A 22724-nucleotide genomic window follows, 5' to 3' on the forward strand; every position below is an offset into this window, starting at 1 on the left:
AATTATTCTTCAGATTGTAAATTAAATAAGTCACGGACAGGAATGCTTTGGTGAAAAAGTGTACATATATTTATTTGGTCTAACATACACTGGCTAAAACATGCATGACTAAACAAAATCATTGTCTTGATGGAGAATAAAATGCAGGTTACAAACAACATACATACAGTACAGAAATGAGACCTAGTGGATGCAGTAATTCCCTGGTGGATTCCAACTCCACCCCAATCAACGAATTACCCAGTCGAAGCTTCCTCCCTAGAATAGCCCTGAAAAGCTTCACTTCTGAGAAAACTCTGAGCCCTTTACACACCACACAGCTCGCCTGGCTCTCTGGTTACCGGCTTAGGACACTCGCGATCATGCTCATCACTACACCCACAGTTGGTTTCCTTGCTCAGCTCAGCTGTGGGAAGTCACTGGCTGTTGGTTTTCAGTCTCGGTGGCTTCTTCTGCTGAACTGCGGCTTCTTCCTCTGGTACATAGATCTTGGTGGAGCGAGAGCGAGAGGGAGAGCGAGCTCTCTCTAGATACAAGCTGCAAGCTTCAAGTTAAAAATAAAGTGGAAAGAGCCTGCCTTTATGGGAGTCTTGCTACACCCTATCTTTCCCACCAATCTTTAAAATCCTTTTGTTTCTAAGCATTGGTACTTAGTCAGTGATGGGCCATCCAACCCATGTGTATTTGACTGAAGGCCCTTAATTTGGGTATCTCTCTCAGTCTTTGTGTTGGGAAAGACCTGGCTCCTCTTTGGCTGGCCAGGCTAGTGGGTTCATTGTTTTGCTTTCCTTCTGAGCTGTAGGTGAGAAGTGCTTTTGCATATTAGAGTGGCTTTGTCAATGGCCCCCCTTCCTGGCCGACAGCTAATTTCTCGATATTCATGGCCCCCTTCCTTTAGCAGGGGCTGCTGGGCGAACTCGTTCTGGATGACTGACAGTTTTTGTCACAGCTAACTGCGATGCAGCCTCTGGCGTTTTAACGAAACCAGCTTTTTCACGTATCTGCACAGGCCAACCCCAGCACAGGGAAAATAGCCTCAGAAAAAATAAAAGTCACAAAATATTCTCAACTGAGTCCATTCTTTAAACCGAAACTTTGCGATCTCTTCATACTGTGGCTTTCAATCCCATTGCAGACAGTGGTGTTTCTCAGAAAAAGGGCACCACAGTCAAAGAATGAGATTTCTTCCACACAAAGGCTTCTCAATTCTGCTCCATTACTCAGGCAGGGAATTACTTCCAATGTTACTCTGTCATTAACACATTTTGCAAGTAAAAAAGGCACCAGAGCCAAACAAGTCAGGTATTAGCACGTAAAAGTTGCCAGAGTTGATGCCTTGGTAGACCGGGGCCTTTCAGGTGGCAATGGCCAAAGGCACAATAGTGTCAGGACGACCGAGTGGAGTAAGGCGCCAGACTCAAGGACTGTTAATCCTTATCTTACCAAAAGTTGGTGTATTCTGGTCCCTTTCTAGGGGCGTGGGTTGCAATCCCACCTCTGACGTGACATTTTTTCCCACACAAATGCAGCCAGGGTCAAAAGGCCTGTTCAACTGGCCTTCAATTTACAAGTGGTAACATCAAATTCTTCAATGGTATTGCCATTTGCCAAAAAAGTAAAGGCACCTCTCACAGCCCAACATCTTTTCCTCACCAACATAACCCCATCATAACACAGTACTTTATGCTTGTCATGAAACTACACAGTGCAAATTCTGGCAGCAGTGGGATTCAAACCCTCACCTCCAAAGAAACTGGAGCTTGGATCCAGCACACACTACCATTGAAAGCTATTACCATTCTGGAACTAGTGACCGGTGAGTGAAATGTGGCTTTTCCATGCGGAAAATAATAATTAAGACAATTAAAGTGGTAGACGGTAAACTTTCGATAAACGATTTTGCAACATACCGGTCAGAGGAACCTACGCGTCCACAGGGCAACAACAGTAATTAGGTGCACGTTGGAACAAACCAGTTACAACTTTCATTCAATATTTATTCCGATATCAACATCACTGACAAAAACAGATTATCTGGTCATGATCACATTGCTGTTTGTGGAATCTTGCTGTGTGCAAACTGGCTGTGGCATTTCCCACATTACAACAGTGACTCCACTTCAAAAATACTTCATTGGCCGTAAAGCGCTTCGGGACATGAAAGGCGCCATAGAAATACACTGCAGAAAATGTTACCCGATAGCTGGCAAAATGCGAGCTGTTATGAGAAATACGTGTGTTGGTTGCATTGCAGGGATGATAAACTTAATGACTGGCGTAGCCTGTTAAGTGATGTAGTAACAATGTATGTGTTGTGTGTTTGCACAGGAGGAATGATTGTGATGCAGCTCAGTAAGTGTGCAGAATTTGGAGCACATTTTTCTGCAGTTACAATCGGTTCATTGTCAGGATGGGCGAGTGGTCTAAGGTACCAAGCTCAAAAACTGTAATCCTTACATTACCAAAGGTTGGTGCATTCTGGGTGTGGGTTCTAATCCCACTTCTGATATTAACCTTTTATTCACACTAATGCAGCCAGCGTAAAAAATTCGCCGACCTTTGGTAAGGTAAGGATTAACAGTCCTTGAGTCTGGCGCCTTACTCTACTCGGCCTTCCTGACACTATTGTGCCCTTGGCTATTGCCACCTGAAAGGCCCCAGTTTACAAAGGCATCAACTCTGGCAACTTTTACGTGCTAATACCTAACTTGCTTGGCTCTGGTGCCTTTTTTACTTGCAAAATGTGTTAATGTTGGAAGTAACATTGGAAGTAATTCCCTGCCTGAGTAACGGAGCAGATTTGAGAAGCCTTTGTGTGGAAGAAATCTCATTCTTTGACGGTGGTGCCCTTTTTCTGAGAAACACCACTGTCTGCAGTGGGATTGAAAGCCACAGTACTAGAAAGCAATGTGGAATTCAGCAACGCAGGAGGATAAAAATGTAATGCTGTGAGTGTGCTGCTTTTTAGTGTGGGAATGGGTTGAAAGGAGAAGTCTGATTTGAAGCCTTATCCCCGAGAACAGGGTTAGAATGTGATAAGTTTAGAGAGGAAAAGAAGTTGGTCTGTGGGCGGTGCCTTTCGTTTATTGGCAAACGCCAATAGCGTTGAGGTATTTGAGGTGACCACTTGCAAATTGAAGGCCAGTTGAGCAGGCTTTTTGAAGCTGGCTGCATTTGTGTGGATAAAAAGTTAATATCAGAAGTGGGATTCGAACCTCAGAATACACCAATCTTTGGTAAGGTAAGGATTACAGTTTTTGAGCTTGGCACCTTAAACCACTCGGCCACCCTGACAACAGTCCCACAGTAACTGCAGAACAATATGCTCCAAATTCTGCACACTTACTGAGCTGCATCACAATCCTTCCTCCTGTGCAATCACACAACACGTACATTGTTACGACATCACTTAACAGGCAGTGCCAGTCATTAAGTTTATCATGCCTGCAATGCCACCAACACACGTATTTCTCACAACAGCTCGCATTTTGCCAGCTATCGGATAACATTTTCTGCAGTGTATTTCTATGGCGCCTTTCATGTCCCAAAGCGCTTTATAGCCAATGAAGTATTTTTAAAGTGGAGGCACTGTTTTAATGTGGGAAATGCAGTAGCCAGTTTGCACATAGCAAGATTCCACAAACAGCAATGTGATCATGACCAGATAATCTGTTTTTGTCAGTGATGTTGATATAGGAATAAATATTGAATGAAAGTTGTAACTGGTTTGTTCCAACGTGCACCTAATTACTGGTGTTGCCCTGTGGATACGTAGGTTCCTCTGACCTGTATGTTGCAAAATCGTTTCTCGAGAGTTTACCATCTACCACTTTAATTGTCTTAATTATTATTTTCCACATGGCAAAGTCACATTTCACTCACTAGTTCCAGAATGGAAGCCACTTCCAGTGGTACCATGGCGGAGTGGGCTAAGGCACTGGATTTAGACTCCAGTCTCCTCAGAGATGTGGGTTTGAATCCCACTGTTACCAAAATTTGCACAGTGTAATGCTTGCCTCACTTCACCATGCGCATGAAGCAGTGTGCGGCTACTGAGTCATGATTGTAAGGTTTGAAAATCCAAGGCTGCATTTTTATTGGAACACCCTAAGGACAAGAAAAGTAAGATGGGATCATTCTATACATTTTAAATGAACATTTTTGGCCAACTAAAATCCTCAGACCAGGCAGACTGGGAAACATGTGGGCGGATACAGACATTGTGGAGTCTGGCTCACAAGCGAGACAGAGGCACTGGCCAATGGGGGAAAAGTGCATTCTGTCAGGCCAATCAGGGGTCGAGTCGGGCCTGAAGTGGGGAGATCCTCAACCAATGGGGACTAACCGGTGCAGTTTGAAAATATGACTCATCCCTAATGAATGTGGACCATCATCTACCTAATGGCCCATCAAAGGGGAGGCCCAAACCGATTGACTCCCCGGACTGTTACAATGGACCAGCAGACGTTCAGGCACCAATGTGCACTGAAACAATACCCCTGTCCTCACATCTACCTGTACCTGTGACATCTTCTGATTAAATATTCAAAGCTATCTCCCCGTCCAAACTTACACAATGGACCACCAACTGAGTTTGAACGCGAAAAGACCAGAACTAAATTCGTTATGGGACCTACAGAACCACCGGGGGGTGTAGAAGCAGCAGGGTGTGGAAGCAGCTGGAGAGGTTGGAGTAGTGGAGTCAGCTTTTGGGAGTTGAGTCAGCTTTTCACAGGGCCCTCGCTCTGGGGAAGGTGTGCTTAACTCCAGCAGCTTTTTGCTTCGGAGCCAACCGAGAGGCAAAGAGAAGAAACTGACGCAACATCGAGGAGGAAAACCGAAACGACCAACAACGTAAAACCCACCCCAGAGGGACCCCGAGCTGAAATAAGTGCCCCCAGAACCCCGGAGTTGATAGGATTGTGAGTGCAGCCCAAACCCCTTCACAGACTCAATTTAGGACAGGAATTGGTAAGAAGGGTGGAAGTGGGAGGTGGGGTTGTGTGTGAGTGGAATGTTTCAACTTCTTATCTTCCCCTTCCCTGTTGCAAGATTTTTCATGTTGTTGAGTGATATTGTGCCATTACTGCTATTTATGACCTCTTCCTATGGCCTCTATCTTGGTGTTTACTATTCTAAATAAACAACATTAGCCATTTTGTACTCGTACCCACTGTGTCTGGTGCCTCATTACTCACCCATCCTTATAAATTGCACGTACAGAACCTCAGGGGAGTGTGGATTCGAACCCACACCCCAAGCTCCCCTTACAATGGCGACCACGAAGGGACATGCGTTGAGTGAGGGTGAAGAGACAGACAGTCTTGGTGGAGAGGAGTATAAAATGGTGGGTAGGATTGCTAGGTATATAACAGCAAGGATAAACTGCTCAAGGAAGTGGGTGCAGGCGCTGCTGAGGGCTGAAAGGCCTGAGGACGCAGCAGCCAGGTGGACCCAGAGTAGAGATCATAAAAGATCAGTGGAAAAGACAGTGTGGCTGATTTGATTTCAGAAGCAAATACAGGTCTTGGACAGGCAGGTAGATGTCCTGCAGACAGAGTTCGCTGAGCAGAGAGAGGAGCTAGTAAAGACCAGCAAAGAAAGGGAAAAGCTGGATCAGGATTTAAAGTGGGAGATGCAGGAACGAGAGGGAGATGGAGAAAGCTATGGCAACCACAGGGAGTACCTTCAGTCCCAGGTAACTGAGGGAAAAGGTTACGTCAGGGGACTGTGGGAGGAACTTGCCCAGGCTCAGAACCAGGGAAGGTTGGGAGAGGGTAAGAGTCTCCAGCTACAAGCTGCGCTTCAGGCGTGCCACAGCAGGGCAGAGGCGGATCATCGTTCCTTTCAGGAACAAATTGATCGGCTCACCCTGGCTCTGGCTGAAGCCAAAGCAGCCCTTGTTCTAGCCGGAGCAAAAACTCTGGAAGCGCCCGAGACTCAAATCCCCACCAGGCCCGACACCAAAGCTCTGGCCCTAGCTGAGGCAAAAGTCCTTGGCTGGGCTGAAAGCAAGGCACCCAGTAAAGGAGCGGTGTGCCTTATCAGCCCAGCCGAGGTGCGGAAGCGGGAGTATAGTGAAACAGGCTGTGGGGAGGAGGATAGGGAGGAAGAATCCTACAGGCCCTCTCCCACAGCCCCATTGGGGATCCCGGAGGAGAGGCAGGGTGAAATGCTGGAATCTAAACCTCCGGGACTAGCCCCAATGTACCCCATCAGGCAGAGTAGATTCGGACCACCCGCAGTGGGTCAGGCTGAGGGTCCCTTACAGAACCAATACATGCTTCTCCACAGTGTGACCCAGCTGCGGCAGATGGTGGCCCATGTGAATAAACTTATCCAAAAAGGAGACCCCTCTGTCCACTTTATGGAAGTAGAGCAAGTAGGAGATATAAATGACTGCGATGAGGCCGAACGGAGCAAACTGCTCCTATTCTCACTGGACCCAGCCCTGCGTCAGGCTCTCTCTGCTGAGAGCAAAAGGGGTCAGCGAACAGTGGCCACTCTCCAGGAGGATATCCTGGAGGCCATGGGGTTGAACGACGGCTGTCAGCTCGACCGGGTACAGGCCACTGTCCAGAGACCCGGGGAGACCCCCCAGGCGTTCGCTGATTGACTGTGGCCAGTGTATGAGGGAGTAAGTGGGGAGAATTTGGACCGAACCCAGCTGGATGCACACCGACGTGGTCGCTGGCTGCGTGCACTGGTGGTAAACAGCCTACCGGAGTTGAGCGCCCAGGCCAACCTGTGGTTCAATTTCAGAGACCCCCAAGCCACAGAGGAGACGGTGCTGAGGCAGCTGACCCTCTCTTTTCACAATCGTGGGGGAGAAGCCCACCGAGGGGAAGGTGTGTGAGATCCGCCCCAGCTCTGATAAGCGAGAGTGGAGGCAAGAAGGGAATTGGCAGGCAGGCAGAGAGGTAGTTTGCTACGGGTGAGGGGAGACAGGGCACATGAAGAGGGAATGCTGGGCTCCGAGGCAGGAAAAGAGAGGTCCACAGGCCCCAACCTCAGCCCCAGTCCCCGCGGTCGCATGCCCTCCCAAGCCAGCTGTGCCCAGCCCTGCCGCCCCACTCGAGGGTCTCCTCGCGGCTCTGCAGGTACTCTTTACCCAGACTGGGAAGGTCGCAGCCGTGACTGGGGGCGATGTCCCTCAGGCCCAGGCCAAAACCCCACAATGACTAGACCCCAAGGAACCCATGTATCTGCCCGGTCACCTATGATGCGTGGAGCAGACCACGTGTCATGATGGGGGTTGAGGGGGTCCGGGGGGAGTATCTGCTGGACGCAGGGGCCTCGTGCACCCTGGCTCATGGAGACGACCCGACCACCTCACCCCTATCCAATGGGATCCCCTACTCCCTAACCAGCTTCACTGGAGAAGAACGCGAGGGCTTCTTCTCCAAACCACTGCAGATACACATAAGCACCCTCCACACCATGTGGAAGTGGGTCCTTCTGCCGTGGGAGGGAGTGGGTAAAGGCATCCTAGGGGCAGATTTCCTCAGCAGCCAGAAAATTCTGGCCGACCCGAGGAACCACTGTCTGTGGGGCACAGCTGACACCGGGGAGGGGGAAGGTACAGCAGTCATCCAGGGGAAGCAGGGGAAGGGTTCCATCTGCACTGTAAAGCCGAAGGAGGGATATGACCTCAGTGCTCTGGTAGACGGCACCCCGATGATCTATCAGGCTTTGTGCGGGCCAACCTGGCGGCATTTGCCAGGCATAAGCATGACTGTGGACGGGTAAATGGGGTCGAGTTCAGAGTAGATGGGGACCCCATGTCTAAGTCCCAGAAGCAGTATAATTTTCCCAGGGAGGCTGAGGCAGACCTAGAAGTCGCATTGGGATCTCTAGTCAGACAGAGAGTGTTGAGACCAATAGCCACACATGTGAACTCTCCACTTTGGCCAGTTAGGAAAACGGACAATTCTTGAAGGGCCACGGTGGACTACCGAGTCCTCAATAAAAATATCCCTGCCTGTGCGCCCACAGTGGCAGCCGTAGCCGACTTAGTCTCAGCCATCCCCGCGTCCGCAGCCGTCTTTACGGTGCTGGACATCTCGAATGGGTTCTGGTCCATCCTGCTGCGGCATGCAGGTACAGCAGGCTGTTAAGAAAGAAAATGGCATGTTGGCCTTCATAGCGAGGGGATTTGAGTACAGGGACAGGGTGGTGTTACTGAAGTTGTACAAGGCCTTGGTGAGGCCACACCTGGAGTATTGTGTACAGTTTTGGTCTCCTAACTTGAGGAAGGACATTCTTGCTATTAAGGGAGTGCAGCGAAGGTTCACCAGACTGATTCCCGGGATGGCGGGACTGACATATCAAGAAAGACTGGATCAACTGGGCTTGTATTCACTGGAGTTCAGAAGAATGAGAGGGGATCTCATAGAAATGTTTAAAATTCTGACAGGTTTAGACAGGTTAAATGCAGGAAGAATGTTTCCAATGTTGGGGAAGTGCAGAACCAGGGGTCACGGTCTAAGGATAAGGGGTAAGCCATTTAGGACCGAGATGAGGAGAAACTTCTTTACCCAGAGAGTGGTGAATCTGTGGAATTCTCTACCACAGAAAGTTGTGGAGGCCAATTCACTAAATATATTCAAAAAGGAGTTAGATGTCGTCCTTACTACTAGGGGGCTCAAGGGGTATGGCGAGAAAGCAGGAATGGGGTACTGAAGTTGCATGTTCAGCCATGAACTCATTGAATGGCGGTACAGGCTCGAAGGGCCGAAAGGCCTACTCCTGCACCTATTTTCTATGTTTCTATGTTTCTAGTACAAATTCGACTTTACATTCAAAGGACAGCAGTATACCTGGAACTGTCTTCCCCAGGGCTTCCACAACAGTCCGAGCATTTTTCATCAGTGTATGGCCAACTGCCTGAAAGAGTTCAGCAGACCCAGACAGCTAGTCCAGTACATGGACGACCTCCTGCTATTCTCCGATTCGGAGGAAGAGCACGGTCCCCTGCTGGCAGAGCTGTTGGGCCTGCTGCATGAGGAGGGTTTTAAAGTAAACCCTAAGAAAGCACAGATCGGCCAGACAGAGGTAAAATTCCTGGGGCTGACTGTGCGGGCAGGGGAGAGAGCCATTGATGAGGCTAAGAGGAGGGCAGTTCAGGAGTTACTGGCTCCGACTACAGTTACAGGGCTGAGGTCGTTCCTGGGTCTGACCAGTTACTGCAGGGACTTCATTGAGGATTACGCAGCCATTGCAGCCCCCCTACTCCAGCTCCTGCGCAAAGGCGTGGAGTGGGAGTGGGATGAGGACTGTGATGCAGCATTTACCTGCCTCAAGGGAGACCTGCAGAAAGCTCCGGCCCTGGGAGCGGTAGATGAGGGCGAGGAATTTTTCCTGGAGGTAGCAGCCAGTGGGGATAGCTTAAGTACTGTGCTGATGCAACAGCAGCACGGCCAGCTGAGGCCGGTGGTCTGCCCCTCCAGGGTCCTCACTGAGGTTGAGAGGGGTTACTCAAACTGTGAAAGGCATCTGCTGGCCACCCACTGGGCTGTGAAGCGGTCGCAGGTATTTACAGGAGTGTCCCCAATCACCCTCCTCACTCATCACACCCCCACTCAGATGCTGCTGGATGGGAGAATTAAGGATGGGACAGTGAGCAGCGCTGGACCCTCCTGCTCTCACAGATTGATTTGAGAGTAAAAGGGATGTGTGAGCCCCGACTGGCAGCCAACATGCTGTACCCTGGGAAAGCCCACCATTGCTCCGTTGAGGGGGTCTGGGACGTGGACATAGGGCTCCGAGCCGGGAGATGTATGTTGACGGGTCCAGCACGGTGGTGGCGGGGGAAAGTGTCACAGGGTGCGGGATTTATGAACCCCAGGCAGGCATTGCCAGGGCCATAAAGCTCCCAACCACCATGAGCGCCCAGCATGCTGAACTGTTGGCAGTCATGTATGTAGTCACCCACCCCGACGAATTCCCACGGCCCTATACCATCTGTTCAGATAGTATGTTCACCTGCAATGCCTGCACGGAGTACCTAGCCATCTGGTCCCGTCGCGGGTATACATCTGCAGACGGTAAGCCTCTGGCCATAAAACCCCTACTGCAGCACATCATGCAGGCAGTAAGGACCGGGGCAGACATTTGCATTCACAAAGTAAAGGCCCATAACAAGCATGAGCCCAGGGCTGCAGGGAACCAAAAGGCAGATCAACTGGCCAAAGAGGGAGCCCGAACGGGAACCAAGTGGAACCCGCTCGAGGCAGGCCCCATAGCAGCTATCTGGGGCGGACAGGGGACACAAGGGAGCGCAGAGGTGGCCTTGGCCCCGGACCTCCAGCAGGTTCAGGCGCGAGATCCCGTCCTCAAGTCCGTCATGGACAAGCTGACTGCGGGAGAAAAGGTCGAAGGACCGTACGGAGGCACAGGCATCCATGTTAGGGAGAAGATGTTGTTTAAAGGAGAGCAGTGGATAGTGCCCCAGCAGCACCAGAGGGAGTTCCTTCAGCTGGCCCACGCAGGCCCTGGAGCTGGACACCCCGGACCGGAGGTCACCTGGCAACGGGTGGAACAGGTCGGGTGGTGGCCCCAGCTCCGGGAAGACACTCATGAACTGTTTTGTCTGTGCAACCAATAATCCAGATCCCCAGAAAAGAAAGCTGTCTCTAGGACATGCAAGGAGGGTAGAGGGACCATGGCAATTGATACAAATTGATTACATAGGGCCCCTACCTGTGGCTAATGGAGGGTACCACTACTGCCTGGTTTTGGTGGACACTTTCACAAAGTGGGTTGAAGCCTTCCCTTGCCGAACAGCCACAACAGCGGAGACCGCCAGGATATTGGTTAGGGAGGTGTTCTCCAGGCGGGGACTTCCACAGTACGTGGAGACCGACCGGGGGAGCCACTTTACGGGACAGATCATGCAGGCAACCCTTAAGGTGCTGGGGATTGAGGGGAAGTGGCATGTTGCTCACGACCCCTAGTCCTCGGGGCTAGTGGAGCGTATGAATAGGAGCTTGAAAGAAAAACTCAGGAAGGAGACTGGGGATTGCCCGCAGAGGTGGGTGGAGAGGTTGCCCCTGGTTTTGATGGGGATCCGGGCCAGCCAGTCGAAAAGCACGGAGTATTCCCCATATGAGCTCATGACTGGAAGAGCCATGTGAACCCCCACCCATGTATTTGCCCCGGTCCTGACTGAAGCTCAAGTAATCGAGGTGAATAGGGACCGCTTTACCAAGAGTCTGTTGGAGCACCACAAGCAGATTCACTGGCAGGCGGCCACGAACATGGGAAAGCAGCATCAGACCAATCGATTGCTGCTGGAACCGAGCAAACACCACGAGTGGCAGGTGGGGAACCAGGTCATGGTCCACAACTTAGCCAGGGTGGGAGTCTTTGAGCCACTATACATGGGGCCTTACAGCATTTTCGACAAGGCAAGCCCCATGGTATATGCGGTCAAGATGCCCCGCCGGGTTAAATGGTTTCACATTAACCAATGTTAACTGTTTAACCCCAACAAGGCAAAACCTCGTGGCAAAGGGCAGCCCGGAGGGATAATCCCGACGGGAAGCCCAGGCCCCCAGCCCACCACTGCAGCCCCACCGATCCCACCACAAGGATCAGTGAGTTGCTTCACAGGTACAAACTACCCACAGATTTGGGACCCACAGGAAGGGGGATTCCCACCTTACATATGGGACGAGGACTCGCCTCCACCCGTTAGGAGATCCGCTCGGACTCCGCAGCCAAGGGTGCCACCGTCCCTAGCAGCCTGTTTTATTTTCCCGAGAGGTACTAGGGGAAAAGGACCTCGCAGGGCAGGCAGCCAGTCACTGGACGTGACATTGTGGAGTCTGGCTCACAAGCGAGACAGAGGCACTGACCAATGGGGGAAAAGTGCATTCTGGCAGGCCAATCAGGGGTCAAGTCAGGCCTGAAGTGGGGAAATCCTCAACCAATAAGGACTGCCTGGCCCAGTTTGAAAATATGACTCAAATTTTAAATGTGGACCATCATCGACCTAATTAATATGAACAGTGGACAACAGCCCTGAGATCACTGCAGTAATGGCCCATCAAAGGGGAGGCCCAAACCAATTGACTCCCAGGACTGTAACAAGGGACCAGCAGACTTTTAGGCACCAATGTGCACTGAAACAATACCCGTGTCCTCACACCTATCTGTACCTGTAACATCTGCTGATTAAATGTTCAAAGCTATCTCCCCGCCCAAACTTACACAATGGACCACCAACTGAGTTTGAGGGCGAAAAGGCCAGAACTAAATTGGTTATAGGACCTACAGAACCACCGGGAGGTAGAAGCAGCAGGGTGTGGAGGCAGTTGGGGAGCTTGCAGCTGGCAGCTTACAGCTTGTATCCAGAAAGAGCTCTCTCTCCCGCTCTCGCTCTCGCTCCACCAGAGGAAGTAGCAGCAGTTCCGCAGACGAAGCCACCGAGACTGAAAACCAGCAGGCAGTGGCAGTGACTTCCCACAGCTGAGCTGAGCAAGGAAACCAACCAGAGGTTGGAGGTTGGAGTCAGCTTTTGGGAGTTGAGTCAGTTTTTCATAGGGCCTTCACTCTGGGGAAGATGTGCTTAACTCCAGCAGCTTTTTGCTTTGGAGCCAACTGAAAGGCAAAGAGAAGAAACCAACGCAACATCGAGGAGGAAAACCAAACTGACCAACAACGTAAAACCCACTCCAGATGGACCCCGAGCTGAAATAAGTGCCCCCAGAACCCCGGAGTTGATAGGATTGTGAGTGGAGCCCAAACCCCCTCACAGACTCAATTTAGGACAGGAATTGGTAAGAAGGGTGGAAGTGGGAGGTGGGGTTATGTGTGGGTGGAATGTTTCAACCTCTTATCTTCCCCTTTCCTGTTGCGAGAATTTTTCGTGTTGTTGAGTGATATTGTGCCATTACTGCTATTTATGACCTCTATCTTGGTGTTTACTATTCTAAATAAACAACATTAGCAATTTTGTACTCTTACCCATTGTGCCTCATTACTCACCCATCATCATAAATCGCACGTACAGAACCTCAGGGGAGTGTGGATTCGAACCCACACCCCAAGCTCCCCTTACGCAGGGCAACACCAGTAATTAGGTGCACGTTGGAACGAAGCAGTTACAACTTTCATTCAATATTTATTCCTACATCAACATCACTGACAAAACCAGATTATCTGGTCATGATCACATTGCCGTTTGTGGGATCTTGCTGTGTGCAAACTGGCTGCGGCGTTCCCCACATTACAACAGTGCCTTCACTTTTACAATACTTCATTGGCTGTAAAGCGCTTTGGTACGTCGTTCGGTCATGAAAGGCGCTTTCGAAATACAATACAGAAAATGTTACCCGATAGCTGACAAAATGCGAGCTGTTGCGAGAAATACCTGTGTTTGAATGTTGGTTGCATTGCAGGGATGATGAACTTAATGACTGGCGCTGCCTGTTAAGTCCTGTCGTAAGAATGTGTGCGTTGTGTGTTTGCGCAGGAGGAAGAATTGTGATGCTGCTCAGTAAGTGTGCAGAATTTGCAGCACATTTTTCTGCAGCTGCTGCAAGACTATTGTCAGGATGGCCAAGTGGTTTAAGGTGCCAGACTCAAGGACTGTTAATCCTTACCTTACCAAAGGTTGGTGAATTCTGTCCCTTTCTAGGGGCGTGGGTTCGAATCCCACTTCTGACATTAACTTTTTATCCACACAAATGCAGCCAGCGTCAAAAAGCCTGCTCAACTGGCCTTCAATTTGCAAGTGGTCACCTCAAGCTCCTCAACGCTATTGGCGTTTGCCAATAAACGAAAGGCACCGCCCACAGACCAACTTGTTTTCCTCTCTAAACTTATCACATTCTAACCCTGTTCTCGGGGATAGGGTTTAAAATCAGACTTCTCCTTTCAACCCATTCCCACACTAAAAGGCAGCACACTCACAGCATTACATTTTTATCCTCCCGCGTTGCTGAATTCCACATTGCTTTGTCGTATTGTGGCTTTCAATCCCACTGCAGACAGTGGTGTTTCTCAGAAAAAGGGCACCACCGTCAAAGAATGAGATTTCTTCCACACAAAGGCTGCTCAAATCTGCTCCGTTACTCAGGCAGGGAATTACTTCCAATGTTACTTCCGACATTAGCACATTTTGCCAGTATAAAAGGCACCAGAGCCAAACAAGTCAGGTATTAGCACGTAAAAGTTGCCTGAGTTGATGCCTTGGTGGACCGGTGCCTTTCAATGCTCAGACTGATGCTTACGGCCAAGGGCACAATAGTGTCAGGAAGGCCGAGTGGAGTAAGGCACCAGACTCAAAGACTGTTAATCCTTAACTGACCAAAGGTCGGTGAATTCCGGATCCTTTCTGGGGGCGTGGGTTGCAATCCCACCTCTGACGTGACATTTTTCCCCACACAAATGCAGCCAGCGTCAAAAGGCCTGTTGAACTGGCCTTCAATTTACAAGTGGCAACATCAAACTCTTCAACGGTTTGCCAACAAACTGAAGGCACCGTTCTCAGCTCAACCTCTTTTCCACACCAAAATAGTCATATCACAACACAGCAGGAGCCGACTGCTTCATGGCTCGTGGTGAAGGGGTGGCAGCGGTAAGCCTCCGAAGAGACTGGAGCCTTAATCCAGCGCCTCAGACCGCTCGGCCACGCTACCACTGACAGCAGTTTCCGTTCTGGAACTAGTGACCGGTGAGTGAAATGTGACTTTGCTTTGCGCAAGATAATAATCAAGGCAATTTAAGTGGCAGACGGTAAACTCTCGAGAAATGATTTTGCAACATACAGAAAGGGGCTACGGGATGGTAGAAAAGGAGGCGCTCGCATGTGTATATGTGGTAAAGAAAATGCACCAGTACCTATTTGAGCTGGAGACAGATCACAAACCCCTAACGTCCCTTTTGGCCGACAACAAGGCCATAAATGCAAACGCATCGGCCCGCCTACAGAGGTGGGCACTCACGTTAGCTGCCTATGAGTACACAATTCGGCACAGACCAGGCACCGAAAACTGCGGCGATGCACTCAGCAGGCTCCCACTAGCCACCACTGAGGGGGCTACCGAGCATGGTCATGGCTGTTGAAGCTTTCGGAAGTGAAGGCTCACCCGTGACAGCCCGTCAGATTAAAGTCTGGACAAATAGAGACCCGCTATTGTCTCTAGTCAAGAAATGTGTCCTGAATGGGGACTGGGCAGCCACGTACAGGGCATGCCCTGAGAAATTTAAACCATTTCACAGGCGCAAGGATGAACTCTCGATTCAGGCCAATTGCCTACTGTGGGGAAACCGCGTAGTCATGCCCCAGATGGGCAGAGAGGTGTTCATCAGAGAACTCCACAATGGGCACCCTGGCATTGTCACGATGAAGGCAACTGCCAGGTCACACGTTTGGTGGCCAGGGATAGACGCAGATCTGGAACTTTGTGTTCGCAGGTGCAACACGTGTGCCCAGCTGGGCCATGCGCCCAGGGAAGCCTCCCTTAGCCCCTGGCCATGGCCCGCCAAGCCTTGGTCATGCATCCATGTGGACTACGCAGGTCCTTTCATGGGGAAAATGTTTTTGGTTGTAGTAGACGGCAACTCCAAATGGATCGAGTGTGACATTTTAAATTCAAGCACATCCTCTGCCACGGTAGAAAGTCTACGGGCAATGTTCGCCGACCACGGCCTACCGGACATCTTGGTCAGCGACAATGGCCCGTGCTTCACAAGCACTGAATTCCAGGACTTCATGGCAGGCAATGGAATTAACCATGTTAGAACGGCACCGTTCAAACCGGCCTCAAACGGCCAGGCAGAACGAGCAGTGCAGATAATCAAACAGGGGATGCTCAGATTCCAAGGGGGTTCCCTACAAATCCGCTTATCACGCCTCCTGTTGTCCTATAGATCCCGACCACACTCGCTCACAGGGGTTCCACCCGCAGAGCTACGAATGAAAATATGCTCAAAACCCGATTATCCCTTATACACCCCACCATGAAAGAAATTGTCGAGAGCAGGCGCCAGTCACAATATCACTACCATGACAGGAATGCGAGGCCGCGATGTATTGATGTAAATGATCCTGTTTTTGTCCTCAACTACGCTGCAGGGCCCAAATGGGTTGCAGGCACTGTGGTTGCCAAAGAGGGAAATAGGATTCTGGTAGTTAAACTTACCAATGGACAAATCTGCCGCAAACATGTGGATCAAACAAAAAGAAGGTTCAGCAACCCCATAGAAGAAGCAGAGGAAGAACACGATATAGAGTCCACTCCACCACAGGTGACCGAACACCGGAACCAAAGGGAGGAGAGCCCAGTCACTGTGGGCAGTACGGACAGGCCTGAGGCACTGCAAACGGCAGACACTCAGGCCAGTGCCCAACAACCGGAGCCCCAACTCAGGCGCTCTACAAGGGAGCGTAAACCACCAGAGAGACTCAACCTGTGATCCCAATAAGATTTTTGGGGGGGCAGGGGGAGGAGGTGATGTCATGTATTTACCCAGCATTGTAACCCATGTATAAACTGACCTAAGTTGTACACCGTGAGTACACTGACCACTAGGTGGGAGACAATCCTAACCTGGACATTCAGGTATAAAAGGGGAAGCTCCACCCACCTTCATCACTTGAATGCTGAGGAATAAAGGACAGGTCACAGACTGACCTTCTCTAAAACATGGGCCTCGTGTGCAATTATACTGTGTAGTAAGGACGTATCAGACGGTAAACTCTCGAGAAATGATTTTGCAACATACAGGTCAGAGGAACCTAAGTGTCCACAGGGCAACACCAGTAATTAGGTGCACGTTGGAACAAAGCAGTTACAACCTTCATTCAATATTTATTCCTACATCAACATCACTGACAAAACCAGATTATCTGGTCATGATCACATTGCCGTTTGTGGGATCTTGCTGTGTGCAAACTGGCTGCGGCGTTCCCCACATTGCAACAGTGCCTTCACTTTTACAATACTTCATTGGCTGTAAAGCGCCTTGGGACGTCGTTCGGTCATGAAAGGCGCTTTCGAAATACAATACAGAAAATGTTACCCGATAGCTGACAAAATGCGAGCTGTTGCGAGAAATACCTGTGTTTGAATGTTGGTTGCATTGCAGGGATGATGAACTTAATGACTGGCGCTGCCTGTTAAGTCCTGTCGTAAGAATGTGTGCGTTGTGTGTTTGCACAGGAGGAAGAATTGTGATGCTGCTCAGTAAGTGTGCAGAATTTGCAGCACATTTTTCAGCAGCTGCTGCAAGACCATTGTCAGGATGGCCGAGTGGTCTAAGGCGCCAGACTCAAGGACTGTTAATCCTTACCTTACCAAAGGTTGGTGTATTCTGGTCCTTTTCTAGGGGCGTGGGTTCGAATCCCACTTCTGACATTAACTTTTTATCCAGACAAATGCAGCCAGCGTCAAAAAGCCTGCTCAAGTGGCTTCAAATTTGCAAGTGGTCACCTCAAGCTCCTCAACGCTATTGGCGTTTGCCAATAAACGAAAGGCACCGCACCGCCCACAGACCAACTTGTTTTGCTCTCTAAACTTATCACATTCTAACCCTGTTCTCGGGGATAGGGTTTAAAATCAGACTTCTCCTTTCAACCCATTCCCACACTAAAAAGCAGCACACTCAAAGCATGACATTTTTATCCTCCCGCGTTGCTGAATTCCACGTTGCTTTCTCGTACTGTGGCTTTCAATCCCACTGCAGACAGTGGTGTTTCTCAGAAAAAGGGCACCACTGTCAAAGAATGAGATTTCTTCCACACAAAGGCTGCTCAAATCTGCTCCGTTACTCAGGCAGGGAATTACTTGCAATGTTACTTCCGACATTAACACATTTTGCCAGTATAAAAGGCACCAGAGCCAAACAAGTCAGGTATTAGCATGTGAAAGTTGCCAGAGTTGATGCCTTGGTGGATCGGGGCCTTTCAATGCTCAGACTGATGCTTACGGCCAAGGGCACAATAGTGTCAGGAAGGCCGAGTGGAGTAAGGCGCCAGACTCAAAGACTGTTAATCCTTAACTGACCAAAGGTCGGCGAATTCCGGTCCCTTTCTAGGGGCGTGGGTTGCAATCCCACCTCTGACGTGACATTTTTCCCCACACAAATGCAGCCAGCGTCAAAAGGCCTGTTGAACTGGCCTTCAATTTACAAGTGGCAACATCAAACTCTTCAACGGTTTGCCAACAAACTGAAGGCACCGTTCTCAGCTCAACCTCTTTTCCACACCAAAATAGTCATATCACAACACAGCAGGAGCCGACTACTTCATGGCTCGCGGTGAAGGGGTGGCAGCGGTAAACCTCCGAAGAGACTGGAGCCTTAATCCAGCGCCTCAGACCGCTCGGCCACGCTACCACTGACAGCAGTTTCCGTTCTGGAACTAGTGACCGGTGAGTGAAATGTGACTTTGCTTTGCGCAAGATAATAATCAAGGCCATTTAAGTGGCAGACGGTAAACTCTCGAGAAATGATTTTGCAGCATACAGAAAGGGGCTACGGGATGGTAGAAAAGGAGGCGCTCGCATGTGTATATGCGGTAAAGAAAATGCACCAGTACCTGTTTGGCTGGAAATTTGAGCTGGAGACAGATCACAAACCCCTAACGTCGCTTTTGGCCGACAACAAGGCCATAAATACAAACGCATCGGCCCGCCTACAGAGGTGGGCACTCACGTTAGCTGCCTATGAGTACACAATTCGGCACAGACCGGGCACCGAAAACTGCGGCGATGCACTCAGCAGGCTCCCACTAGCCACCACTGAGGGGGCTACCGAGCATGGTCATGGCTGTTGAAGCTTTCGGAAGTGAAGGCTCACCCGTGACAGCCCGTCAGATTAAAGTCTGGACAAATAGAGACCCGCTATTGTCTCTAGTCAAGAAATGTGTCCTGAATGGGGACTGGGCAGCCACGTACAGGGCATGCCCTGAGAAATTTAAACCATTTCACAGGCGCAAGGATGAACTCTCGATTCAGGCCGATTGCCTACTGTGGGGAAACCGCGTAGTCATGCCCCAGATGGGCAGAGAGGTGTTCATCAGAGAACTCCACAATGGGCACCCTGGCATTGTCACGATGAAGGCAACTGTCAGGTCACACGTTTGGTGGCCAGGGATAGACGCAGATCTGGAACTTTGTGTTCGCAGGTGCAACACGTGTGCCCAGCTGGGCCATGCGCCCAGGGAAGCCTCCCTTAGCCCCTGGCCATGGCCCGCCAAGCCTTGGTCATGCATCCATGTGGACTACGCAGGTCCTTTCATGGGGAAAATGTTTTTGGTTGTAGTAGACGGCAACTCCAAATGGATCGAGTGTGACATTTTAAATTCAAGCACATCCTCTGCCACGGTAGAAAGTCTACGGGCAATGTTCGCCGCCCACGGTCTACCGGACATCTTGGTCAGCGACAATGGCCCGTGCTTCACAAGCACTGAATTCCAGGACTTCATGGCAGGCAATGGAATTAACCATGTTAGAACGGCACCGTTCAAACCGGCCTCAAACGGCCAGGCAGAACGAGCAGTGCAAATAATCAAACAGGGGATGCTCAGATTCCAAGGGGGTTCCCTACAAATCCGCTTATCACGCCTCCTGTTGGCCTATAGATCCCGACCACACTCGCTCACAGGGGTTCCACCCGCAGAGCTACGAATGAAAATACGCTCAAAACCCGATTATCCCTTATACACCCCACCATGAAAGAAATTGTCGAGAGCAGGCGCCAGTCACAATATCACTACCATGACAGGAATGCGAGGCCGCGATGTATTGATGTAAATGATCCTGTTTTTGTCCTCAACTACGCTGCAGGGCCCAAATGGGTTGCAGGCACTGTGGTTGCCAAAGAGGGAAATAGGATTCTGGTAGTTAAACTTACCAATGGACAAATCTGCCGCAAACATGTGGATCAAACAAAAAGAAGGTTCAGCAACCCCATAGAAGAAGCAGAGGAAGAACACGATATAGAGTCCACTCCACCACAGGTGACCGAACACCGGAACCAAAGGGAGGAGAGCCCAGTCACTGTGGGCAGTACGGACAGGCCTGAGGCACTGCAAACGGCAGACACTCAGGCCAGCGCCCAACAACCGGAGCCCCACTCTGGCGCTCTACAAGGGAGCGTAAACCACCAGAGAGACTCAACCTGTGATCCCAATAAGATTTTTTGGGGGGGGGGGGGGCGAGGAGGTGATGTCATGTATTCACCCAGCATTGTAACCCATGTATAAACTGACCTAAGTTGTACACCGTGAGTACACTGACCACTAGGTGGGAGACACTCCTAACCTGGACCTTCAGGTATAAAGGGGGAAGCTCCACCCACCTTCATCACTTGAGTGCTGAGGAATAAAGGACAGGTCACAGACTGACCTTCTCTCAAGAATGGGCCTCGTGTGCAATTATACTGTGTAGTAAGGACGTATCAGACGGTAAACTCTCGAGAAATGATTTTGCAACATACAGGTCAGAGGAACCTAAGTGTCCACAGGGCAACACCAGTAATTAGGTGCACGTTGGAACAAAGCAGTTACAACCTTCATTCAATATTTATTCCGACATCAACGTCACTGACAAAACCAGATTATCTGGTCATGATCACATTGCCGTTTGTGGGATCTTGCTGTGTGCAAACTGGCTGCGGCGTTCCCCACATTGCAACAGTGCCTTCACTTTTACAATACTTCATTGGCTGTAAAGCGCCTTGGGACGTCGTTCGGTCATGAAAGGCGCTTTCGAAATACAATACAGAAAATGTTACCCGATAGCTGACAAAATGCGAGCTGTTGCGAGAAATACCTGTGTTTGAATGTTGGTTGCATTGCAGGGATGATGAACTTAATGACTGGCGCTGCCTGTTAAGTCCTGTCGTAAGAATGTGTGCGTTGTGTGTTTGCACAGGAGGAAGAATTGTGAGGCTGCTCAGTAAGTGTGCAGAATTTGCAGCACATTTTTCTGCAGCTGCTGCAAGACCATTGTCAGGATGGCCGAGTGGTCTAAGGCGCCAGACTCAAGGACTGTTAATCCTTACCTTACCAAAGGTTGGTGTATTCTGGTCTCTTTCTAGGGGCGTGGGTTCGAATCCCACTTCTGACATTAACTTTTTATCCAGACAAATGCCAGCCAGCGTCAAAAAGCCTGCTCAACTGGCTTTAAATTTGCAAGTGGTCACCTCAAGCTCCTCAACGCTATTGGCGTTTGCCAATAAACGAAAGGCACCGCACTGCCCACAGACCAACTTGTTTTGCTCTCTAAACTTATCACATTCTAACCCTGTTCTCGGGGATAGGGTTTAAAATCAGACTTCTCCTTTCAACCCATTCCCACACTAAAAAGCAGCACACTCAAAGCATGACATTTTTATCCTCCCGCGTTGCTGAATTCCACATTGCTTTCTCGTACTGTGGCTTTCAATCCCACTGCAGACAGTGGTGTTTCTCAGAAAAAGGGCACCACTGTCAAAGAATGAGATTTCTTCCACACAAAGGCTGCTCAAATCTGCTCCGTTACTCAGGCAGGGAATTACTTCCAATGTTACTTCCGACATTAACACATTTTGCCAGTATAAAAGGCACCAGAGCCAAACAAGTCAGGATTAGCATGTAAAAGTTGCCAGAGTTGATGCCTTGGTGGACCGAGGCCTTTCAATGCTCAGACTGATGCTTACGGCCAAGGGCACAATAGTGTCAGGAAGGCCGAGTGGAGTAAGGCGCCAGACTCAAAGACTGTTAATCCTTAACTGACCAAAGGTCGGCGAATTCTTTTCTAGGGGCGTGGGTTGCAATCCCACCTCTGACGTGACATCTTTCCCCACACAAATGCAGCCAGCGTCAAAAGGCCTGTTGAACTGGCCTTCAATTTACAAGTGGCAACATCAAACTCTTCAACGGTTTGCCAACAAACTGAAGGCACCGTTCTCAGCTCAACCTCTTTTCCACACCAAAATAGTCATATCACAACACAGCAGGAGCCGACTGCTTCATGGCTCGTGGTGAAGGGGTGGCAGCGGTAAGCCTCCGAAGAGACTGGAGCCTTAATCCAGCGCCTCAGACCGCTCGGCCACGCTACCACTGACAGCAGTTTCCGTTCTGGAACTAGTGACCGGTGAGTGAAATGTGACTTTGCTTTGCGCAAGATAATAATCAAGGCAATTTAAGTGGCAGACGGTAAACTCTCGAGAAATGATTTTGCAACATACAGAAAGGGGCTACGGGATGGTAGAAAAGGAGGCGCTCGCATGTGTATATGTGGTAAAGAAAATGTACCAGTACCTATTTGAGCTGGAGACAGATCACAAACCCCTAACGTCCCTTTTGGCCGACAACAAGGCCATAAATGCAAACGCATCGGCCCGCCTACAGAGGTGGGCACTCACGTTAGCTGCCTATGAGTACACAATTCGGCACAGACCAGGCACCGAAAACTGCGGCGATGCACTCAGCAGGCTCCCACTAGCCACCACTGAGGGGGCTACCGAGCATGGTCATGGCTGTTGAAGCTTTCGGAAGTGAAGGCTCACCCGTGACAGCCCGTCAGATTAAAGTCTGGACAAATAGAGACCCGCTATTGTCTCTAGTCAAGAAATGTGTCCTGAATGGGGACTGGGCAGCCACGTACAGGGCATGCCCTGAGAAATTTAAACCATTTCACAGGCGCAAGGATGAACTCTCGATTCAGGCCAATTGCCTACTGTGGGGAAACCGCGTAGTCATGCCCCAGATGGGCAGAGAGGTGTTCATC

The 22724-nt window shown here is 50.1% G+C and overlaps 3 non-coding genes across 3 annotated transcripts; all 3 read left to right on the top strand.

The window, feature by feature from the left end:
- Positions 1-13553: 13553 nt before the first annotated feature.
- On the top strand, positions 13554-13671 carry trnal-caa (transfer RNA leucine (anticodon CAA)). Its single transcript has 2 exons — positions 13554-13591; positions 13637-13671. It is a non-coding gene; the product is annotated as a tRNA-Leu (tRNA).
- Positions 13672-17247: 3576 nt separating this feature from the next.
- Positions 17248-17366, top strand: trnal-caa (transfer RNA leucine (anticodon CAA)). Its single transcript has 2 exons — positions 17248-17285; positions 17321-17366. It is a non-coding gene; the product is annotated as a tRNA-Leu (tRNA).
- Positions 17367-20961: 3595 nt separating this feature from the next.
- trnal-caa (transfer RNA leucine (anticodon CAA)) lies at positions 20962-21080 on the top strand. Its single transcript has 2 exons — positions 20962-20999; positions 21035-21080. It is a non-coding gene; the product is annotated as a tRNA-Leu (tRNA).
- The last annotated feature ends 1644 nt before the right edge of the window (positions 21081-22724 follow it).

The sequence above is a fragment of the Pristiophorus japonicus genome, chromosome 8 (assembly GCF_044704955.1).
Source record: "Pristiophorus japonicus isolate sPriJap1 chromosome 8, sPriJap1.hap1, whole genome shotgun sequence".
NCBI lineage: Eukaryota > Metazoa > Chordata > Chondrichthyes > Pristiophoridae > Pristiophorus > Pristiophorus japonicus.